Source organism: Eretmochelys imbricata, chromosome 14 (assembly GCF_965152235.1).
Source record: "Eretmochelys imbricata isolate rEreImb1 chromosome 14, rEreImb1.hap1, whole genome shotgun sequence".
NCBI lineage: Eukaryota > Metazoa > Chordata > Testudines > Cheloniidae > Eretmochelys > Eretmochelys imbricata.
The window spans coordinates 33,013,200-33,021,429 of record NC_135585.1 but is presented as its reverse complement, the minus strand read 5'-3'; positions in this window follow the sequence as shown (position 1 = coordinate 33,021,429).

The following is an 8,230-nucleotide window of genomic DNA, read 5'->3' as shown; positions in this document are numbered from 1 at the left end:
GGCCCAGGAAGATCTGGGTCTCTCTGGACTATGAACAGGGGAAGGTAACATTTTACAGTGCTGATAAGAAGGTCCCGATCTTCACTTTCACCAAAGCTTCCTTCACTGCTGAGCAAATCATCCCTGCATTCTAGCTCTTTTTTTGCACACATGGCCTGTCAAAAATTAGAGGAACCATTGGTCTCTTCTCATCCCTGCTCTGCCCCCAAGCCACCGCACCCCCAAGCCCCTGCCCCGCCTCTTCCCTCCCCAGAGCACACCCCATCCCTACTCCTCTCCCGCCCAGTCCCTCCCGCAAAACAGCTGTTCACAGCAGGAGGGAGGCGCTGGGAGGGGAGGAGTTGATTAGCAGGGACGCCAGCTAATTAGCCCATTAGCCAAGTAATTAGCACCCACTAATTTTTCTCCATGGGTGTTCCAGCCCCGAGCACACACAGAGTCAGCGCCTATGCTCCAACTGACTCAATGCATGACACTGACCGCTCTGGTCACAATTGTGAACACCATTGCCCAGGGGTCACAGGGACCAGAAGCCCACCCCCCTCTAAAGACCCACATGAATTTTTGAAAAAGAAAAGGAGTACTTGTGGCACCTTAGAGACTAACCAATTTATTTGAGCATAAGCTTTCGTGAGCTACAGCTCACTTCATCGGATGCATACTGTGGAAAGTGTAGAAGATCTTTTTATATACACACAAAGCATGAAAAAATACCCCCTCCCACCCCACTCTCCTGCTGGTAATAGCTTATCTAAAGTGATCCCTCTCCTTACAATGTGTATGATGATCAAGCTGGGCCATTTCCAGCACAAATCCAGGTTTTCTCACCCCCCCCCCCAACCCGTATCTCTCACCACCCAGCTCCTTTCCCCCGACCTTCTGGCTCTCCCTTCCCCAGCCGATCTCCGTTTGTGTGTGTGGGGGGGGGGGAATGAGAAAACCTGGATTTGTGCTGGAGATGGCCCAACTTGATCATCATACACATTGTAAGGAGAGTGATCACTTTAGATAAGCTATTACCAGCAGGACAGTGGGGTGGGAGGAGGTATTTTTTCATGCTTTGCGTGTATATAAAAAGATCTTCTACACTTTCCACAGTATGCATCCGATGAAGTGAGCTGTAGCTCACGAAAGCTTATGCTCAAATAAATTGGTTAGTCTCTTAGGTGCCACAAGTCCTCCTTTTCTTTTTGCGAATACAGACTAACACGGCTGTTACTCTGAAACCATGAATTTTTGAAATGTCTTTTCCTGATTGTCTAACTGGGCGAGTGCACCTAGCAGCTCTCCATTGTTGTGTGCAATTGCCCACATGACTTTGCTGGCTATACACTCAAACCTGCTCCTTCCTGGAGCAGACAGGAGATATTGGATCTCCTGGTCCTGTGGGAAGAAAGGCTGTGCAGGTACAGCTCTGATCCAACAGTCAAAAAGTCGACATCTACAAGCAGATTGCTTGGGGGATACAGGAGAAGGTCGACAACAGAGAACAGTAGCATGGGCTGGGGGAGCTGCCACTGTATCTCTCACCACCCCGCTCCCTTCCCCCGACCTTCTGGCTCTCCCTTCCCCAGCTGATCTCCGCTCGCTCTCATAGTCTCCCTCCAGCCTCCCCACAGCCCCCCCTTAATCCCCCCACTCCCATTTCCCTCTAGTCATAGAATCATAGAATATCAGGGTTGGAAAGGACCTCAGGAGGTCATCTAGTCCAACCCCCTGCTCAAAAGCAGGACCCATACCCAATTAAATCATCCCAGCCAGGGCTTTGTCAAGCCTGACCTTAAAAACTTCTAAGGAAGGAGATTCCACCACCTCCCTAGGCAACACATTCCAGTGTTTCACCACCCTCCTAGTGAAAAAGTTTTTCCTAATATCCAACCTAAACCTCCCCCACTGCAACTTGAGACCATTACTCCTTGTCCTGTCCTCTTCCACCACTGAGAATAGTCTAGAACCATCCTCTCTGGAACTACCTCTCAGATAGTTGAAAGCAGCTATCAAATCCCCCCTCATTCTTCTCTTCTGCAGACTAAACAATCCCAGTTCCTTCAGCCTCTCCTCATAAGTCATGTGTTCCAGACCCCTAATCATTTTTGTTGCCCTTCGCTGGACTCTCTCCAATTTATCCACATCCTTCTTGTAGTGTGGGGCCCAAAACTGGACACAGTACTCCAGATGAGGCCTCACCAATGTCGAATAGAGGGGACGATCACGTCCCTTGATCTGCTCGCTATGCCCCTACTTATACATCCCAAAATGCCATTGGCCTTCTTGGCAACAAGGGCACACTGCTGACTCATATCCAGCTTCTCCTCCACTGTCACCCCTAGGTCCTTTTCTGCAGAGTCCAGCTCTGTTCCCCTGAGCTCCAGAATCATAGAATCATAGAATATCAGGGTTGGAAGGGACCCCTGAAGGTCATCTAGTCCAACCCCCTGCTCGAAGCAGGACCAATTCCCAGTTAAATCATCCCAGCCAGGGCTTTGTCAAGCCTGACCTTAAAAACCTCTAAGGAAGGAGATTCTACCACCTCCCTAGGTAACGCATTCCAGTGTTTCACCACCCTCTTAGTGAAAAAGTTTTTCCTAATATCCAATCTAAACCTCCCCCACTGCAACTTGAATTCTCTCCCTGCCCCTCGATTCCTGTGTATTCCCTCAGCCTCCCTTCGGGGGCCCCACATCCCCATGGCCCCATCCTGCGCCCTGCATCCCTGTCCCCCCCTCAGTGCCCTCTGGCTCTCAGAGGCCACTGTCCCCCTTCTGCCCCCTTCCAGCTCCCAGCCCCCTCTGGCTCCCCACCTGTCTCTGTCCCACCCACAATCCCTCCCACTCACTGCAAACCATGGGAGCTGGCAGCCAGCTTTCCTCTGCCCAGTGCACGGGCTCGCAGCCAGCCCAGCAAGGAAGGTGGGTTGCACCGTAACAGAGTCACTGCAGCGACTGCAATTCGCTTCCTGCTCCCAGGCTGCGTGATTCCGGGAATGGCTCCTCTCGGCGCTTCCGGGGTCCTAGCGAGACCGAGTAAACCGGTCTGACCTCTGTGTGTCTGTCTGTTACTGTTATTATTTATTGTATCGTCACACACACACACACACACACGATAGTGTCTGAGTTTGCGTACTCTGGTTTGGCAGCTTTGCAAAGTCGTAAAGTTGTGTGAGTGGATAAGGTTACTGGCTATTCTGTGAGACGTGTGGTTTTGGTAACAGTCAAACTCTCAGTTATTTCTTTTTGTGTGTTTATTGTTTCTTTCTTTATGAAAATTAATCAAGTAAATAAAAAGGATTTCACAGCAGCCGCCCTGCCCCAGACCCTCCCTCTCCAAGGATCCACATTCCCTAGGAGCAGGCAGCTCCTCTCAGCATTAAGGAGGCATCAGGCATAGAGGGCAGCCTGTCAATGGGAGGACAGAAAGGGGACATCCAGATTGTACGTCTGTAGAGACTTCACTTGGGGGTTTTCCCGAGAGTTCCCAGTATTAACCGAGACATGGGGGTGACGGGTCCTCGTCCACAGAAGCTGCGGGGGACGTGTTTCCCGGTGACTCTGACTGTGGTGGGATTCACTCTGGTAAGAGATTGATCCAGGGAGCAATTTGTAAGATGTGGTGTCTTTTCTCCACAGCATGTTCACTGTCTGCTAGCTCAGGGCTGAGCTGCAAGGTCTGCTCCCCTCGTTCAGGTCATGTAGTTGTCAGTGCTATGCCACCAGGTCAAATTAACCCACCACTGGGCTGTAGGGGGAAAAACTCCAGTTCTCCCCCCTTTCCCCGCAGGGCTACCTGCTGCTCCTCACCCTACCAGTGTAACTTGCCTGCACAATCTGCCACCGGTAGCAGTTATTAACATCTGTGTATCCTCTCCTTTGCTGCCCTGTCACAATTTGCTGCCTCTGCCTTTCCCGATCCTACAGTCCCAGGGCAGTAAATTGTGATGGATGGAGGCATTCCCACCACAGTTTGGTACCTCTCACCTTTCCCCACTTTCTGGTCTAGGGGTAACAGACTGTGATGGATGGGGTTCGTCTATCATAGTTTTCCCACCTCTGCCTTCCTCCATCCTTTGGTCCAGAGCTGGTAAATTCTGATGGATGGGGACATTCCCAGCACAATTTGCTGCCTCTTCTATTTCCCTTCCTCTCTGCCTTTCGCTGTCTCCTCGTCCAGGGCAGAAAGTTGTGATGGATACAGGGCATGTCTGTCACACTCTGCGGCCTCTACCTTTGCCCATCAATGCAGTATTGCCAACTTTGGGAGAGCAAAAATCCTGAGCCCGATCCCAAAAAATCATGAGATTGGCCCCCAAATTATGATATTTTAATAAAAGATTATGGTGTGTTTGTAGGCCAGTCTTGTGGTGTTTGAACTCCCCCTGCCTGTCACCGGTGTCACTCACTCTCCTGTGTACTGGGTAGGGTGATCCTGGCACTTGTTACAGGAGCTCTCAGCCCCATATCTGCCCACCTCCGCTCAGCAATTAATCCCGTCCCTCAGTCCCTCATCAGTTCTGTCCTCACCCAGCCCCCCTCAGTTCAGCCCCCCCAGTGGGTGATGTGTGAGCCCCCCCTTTGGGGAGACTAGCCACACAGCCCAACCCCTTGCACCTGAGCCCCCCTACACCTGCTAGAGCCCCCAACCCTCCCAATGCAACCCCCAGCCCCGAGCCTCCCCAAAATCCCCACTAGCCTCCACCGGACACTGGAGCCCCGAGCCCTCCCCCCCACGGCTGAAGGAGTCCCAGATGAACGGCCCTAGGCCACCGGCCAGCCTCAAAGCCAGCTCACCTGCCGGCCAGCCTCAGTGCCTGCCTGCCCGCCGGCCCCAGCACTGGCCCCAGCACTGGGCTGCCCACTGGCCCCAGCATCAGATTGCTGGCTAGCCCCAGTGCCGGCCCCAGTACTGACCGAGTCACTGGCTGGCCCAGTCCCAGTGCCAGGTCACCTGCTGACTGCAGCACCGGACTGCCCACTGACCCCAGAGCTGGGTCGCTAGCCAGCCTCAGCACCAGCCCCAGCCCCGGGTCACCGGCTGGGAGCTGAGCTGCTGCTGGATTGGAGAAGAGGGTGCAGCATGGGCAGGGTCAGGCCTTGGCTTTGGGGATTGTTTGCCATTGCTTTCGGGGAGGGAGGGAAGGAGGGAGGGAGGGGAGACTGATAACATGTACCCAAAAACACCTGCGACAATGTTTTTGCCCCATCAGGCATTGGGAACTTAACCCAGAATTCCAATGGGCACAGTACATCACTCCATGAGTAAATGCTAGCCATGGTATTGAGGACGCTCTCCACCGACCTACTGTGCTTAGTGGGGAAATACACAATCAACTGTATAAAATTGCTTTCTAAAGAGTGACTTCTGTGGAACTTGGGGAGGAGGGCAGGCAGTTATACAATGGATGCAGCGGGGGTCTGTGCTCTAGTTGCTTTTCCTGCAGCTCCACCAGATGCCTGATCATGTCCATTTGTTCTCCCATTAGCCTCAGGATCTCCTCCTGTGTGTTCTGATCACACTCACTGTATGCTTTCTTGGCCTCTGCCACCGAATGCCTCCATGCATTTAGCTGTGCCCTATCAGTATGGGAGGACTGCATGAGCTCAGAAAACATGTCATCGCAAGTGCAGTTTTTTTGCCTTCTAATCTGCAATAACCTCAGGAACGGAGTTGATACGGGGAAACATTTGCACCTACAGGAGGGATAAAAAGGGAGAGTAAAATTTAAGATGATACATTTCTGAGAACAAAAGGGAGACTCTTTCACAGTGAATCGAGCGATTCACAGCAGACAGCACATGTGTTTTAGGTACAAGGTCGCATTTTGCCTTTTATATTGAGCGCCTGCTGGTGTGGTGATACATCACACATGACTGGGAAACAGAGTTCAGTTTCCAGGCAGCCATGGTAAGCCAAAAGGTATGTGGGATTGGCTTCTTCTGCCTTCGTAACATGTGGGAATGGTTTCAAACTGCAGCGCCCTCCTTTCCCATAGCAAGCAATGCCGGTTGAGTTTACCGTTTAAAAGGAGGGGCTGCGGTTTTGGGGTGAATGTGCAGCACACCCCTCCCACCACCACATGGCTGTTCTCCAGGATGATCGCTTTTAGCCAAGCGCAAACAGCCCAGCATGAACGGGGTCCTTTTACTATTCCCTTACAAAAATTCCTCTATTTCAACCAGGTGACCATGAATGATATCTCTCTCCTGAGGCTGACACAGAAAGATAAAGACTGAATGTTGCATGAATGCAACCAAAACCAAGGACCATTTGCTGCCATGCTTTGTGCTACAGTGATTCCAGACTACTTGCTACTGGCTTGGCAAGGTAAAGTGTCCTACCGTAGAGGACAAAATAAGGCAGCCCTCCCCAGAAACCTTCTGCAAAGGCTTTCAGAGTACCTCCAGGAGAGCTTCATGGAGGATTCCGGCTCCATCCCCAGATACGTTAATAGACTTTTCCCATTGCTGTGCTGGCCGTGAATGCATCCAAATTCTTCAGGGCAAATCAAACGTTAAACACAATTGCTTTTAACCCCTGTTGTGTAGTTACAAATGTCCACTCACCAAGGTGCCTTCTCTGCCTTCAGGGTCCAGGAACCTGCCTTGGGGGGTATTGGCTCCAGGGTGATGGAAAGGTCTTGGCTGCCGGGGAGAACAGATTCTCCACTTGCCTGCTGCACATTCTCCTCCTCCTCTTCCTCATCCACAAAATCCTCCTCCGTGTTGCGTGAGACTCCCCCCTTGCAGGTGTCCTCGGACAGTGGTGGGGTAGGGTCCCCCCCTAGAATGGCATGCAGCAAAGGTGCTGACTCCATGGGTGCTCCGGGGCTGGAGCACCCACGGGGAAAAATTGGTGGGTGCTGTCCACCCACCGGCAGCTCCCCATCCTGCCCCCCTGCCCCAGCTCACCTCTGCCTCCGCTCCACCTCTGCCTCCTCCCCTGAGTGCGCCACCATGTCCTGCTTCTCCCCCTGGCTCCCAGCACTTGCACCATGAAACAGCTGTTTCATGGCGGCAAGTGCTGGGAGGGAGGGAGGGCGGAGGAGGAGGAACATGGCACACTCAGGGGAGGAGGCAGGAATTTGGGGAGGGGTCCAATAGGGGCATGGAGGGAGCGGAGTTAGGGCGGGGACTTTGGGGAAGGGGTTGGAATGGGGGCAGGGCAGGGGTGGGGGCAGGGGTGGAGTTGGGGCAAGGCCGGGGGGGTGGGGGTGCAAGCACCCACCAGCGCTGGGAAAGTTGGCGCCTGTGGCATGCAGCTGATCGTAGAAGCGGCATGTATGGGGCTCTGATCCAGAGCGACTGTTTGCCTCCTTTGTCTTTGGTAGGCTTGCCTGAGCTCCTTAACTTTCATGCGGCAGTGCTGTGTGTCCCTGGTGTAGCCTCTCTCCACCATGCCCTCTGCGATTTTGGCATATCTATCAGCATTTCTTCTGCTGGTTCGTAGTTCTGCCTGCACAGATTCTTCTCCCCGCACAGCAATCAGATCCAGTGTCTCCTGTTCGCTCCGTGCTGGAGCTCGTTTGCGATTCTGGGACTGCATAGTCACCTGTGCTGCTGAGCTCGCCACGCTGACCGAACAGGATATCAAATTCAAAAGTTCCCGGGGCTTTTCTTGTGAACCTGGCTAGTGCATGGGAGTTGAAAGCGCTGTCCAGTGCAGTTACATTGGAGCACTCTGGGATAGCTCCCAGAGGCCAATACCATCGAATTGCACAGCACTGTGTCTGCACTACCCCAAATTCGACCCAGGAAGGTTGATTTTAGCACTAATCCCCTCGTCGGGGAGGAGTACAGCAGTCGATTTTAAGAGCCCTTTAGGTCGGCGGAGCGGGGTTGGTTGTATAGCCCCATTGCTTATAAAATCGACCTAATGCTGATAAATTCAACCTAACCTCATAATGTAGACCAGACCTTAGTTGTATTACTTACAAAAGTTTTAGCATAATTATACTAAAAGAAAGAGAAAGAAAGACACCCACCCCACCCCATCCGCCTAAAAAAACCCTTTCCATTTACAAATGATCTGGTCTAGCCTAGAAAGAGCCTGGAAAGAATTTTACCAATAGATGGAAACTGGGCTATAAGATTGGACAGGTCATACTGTGCTTTGAGGTTCATTGAGATTTTCCTGCCCACTCCCAGGTCTGTGACACTTTCTTCTCCAGCCCTTAGGAGACCGACCTAGGATCATAGAAACCAAACTGTGGTACCTAAGCATGGAGAGCCAAAGCCAC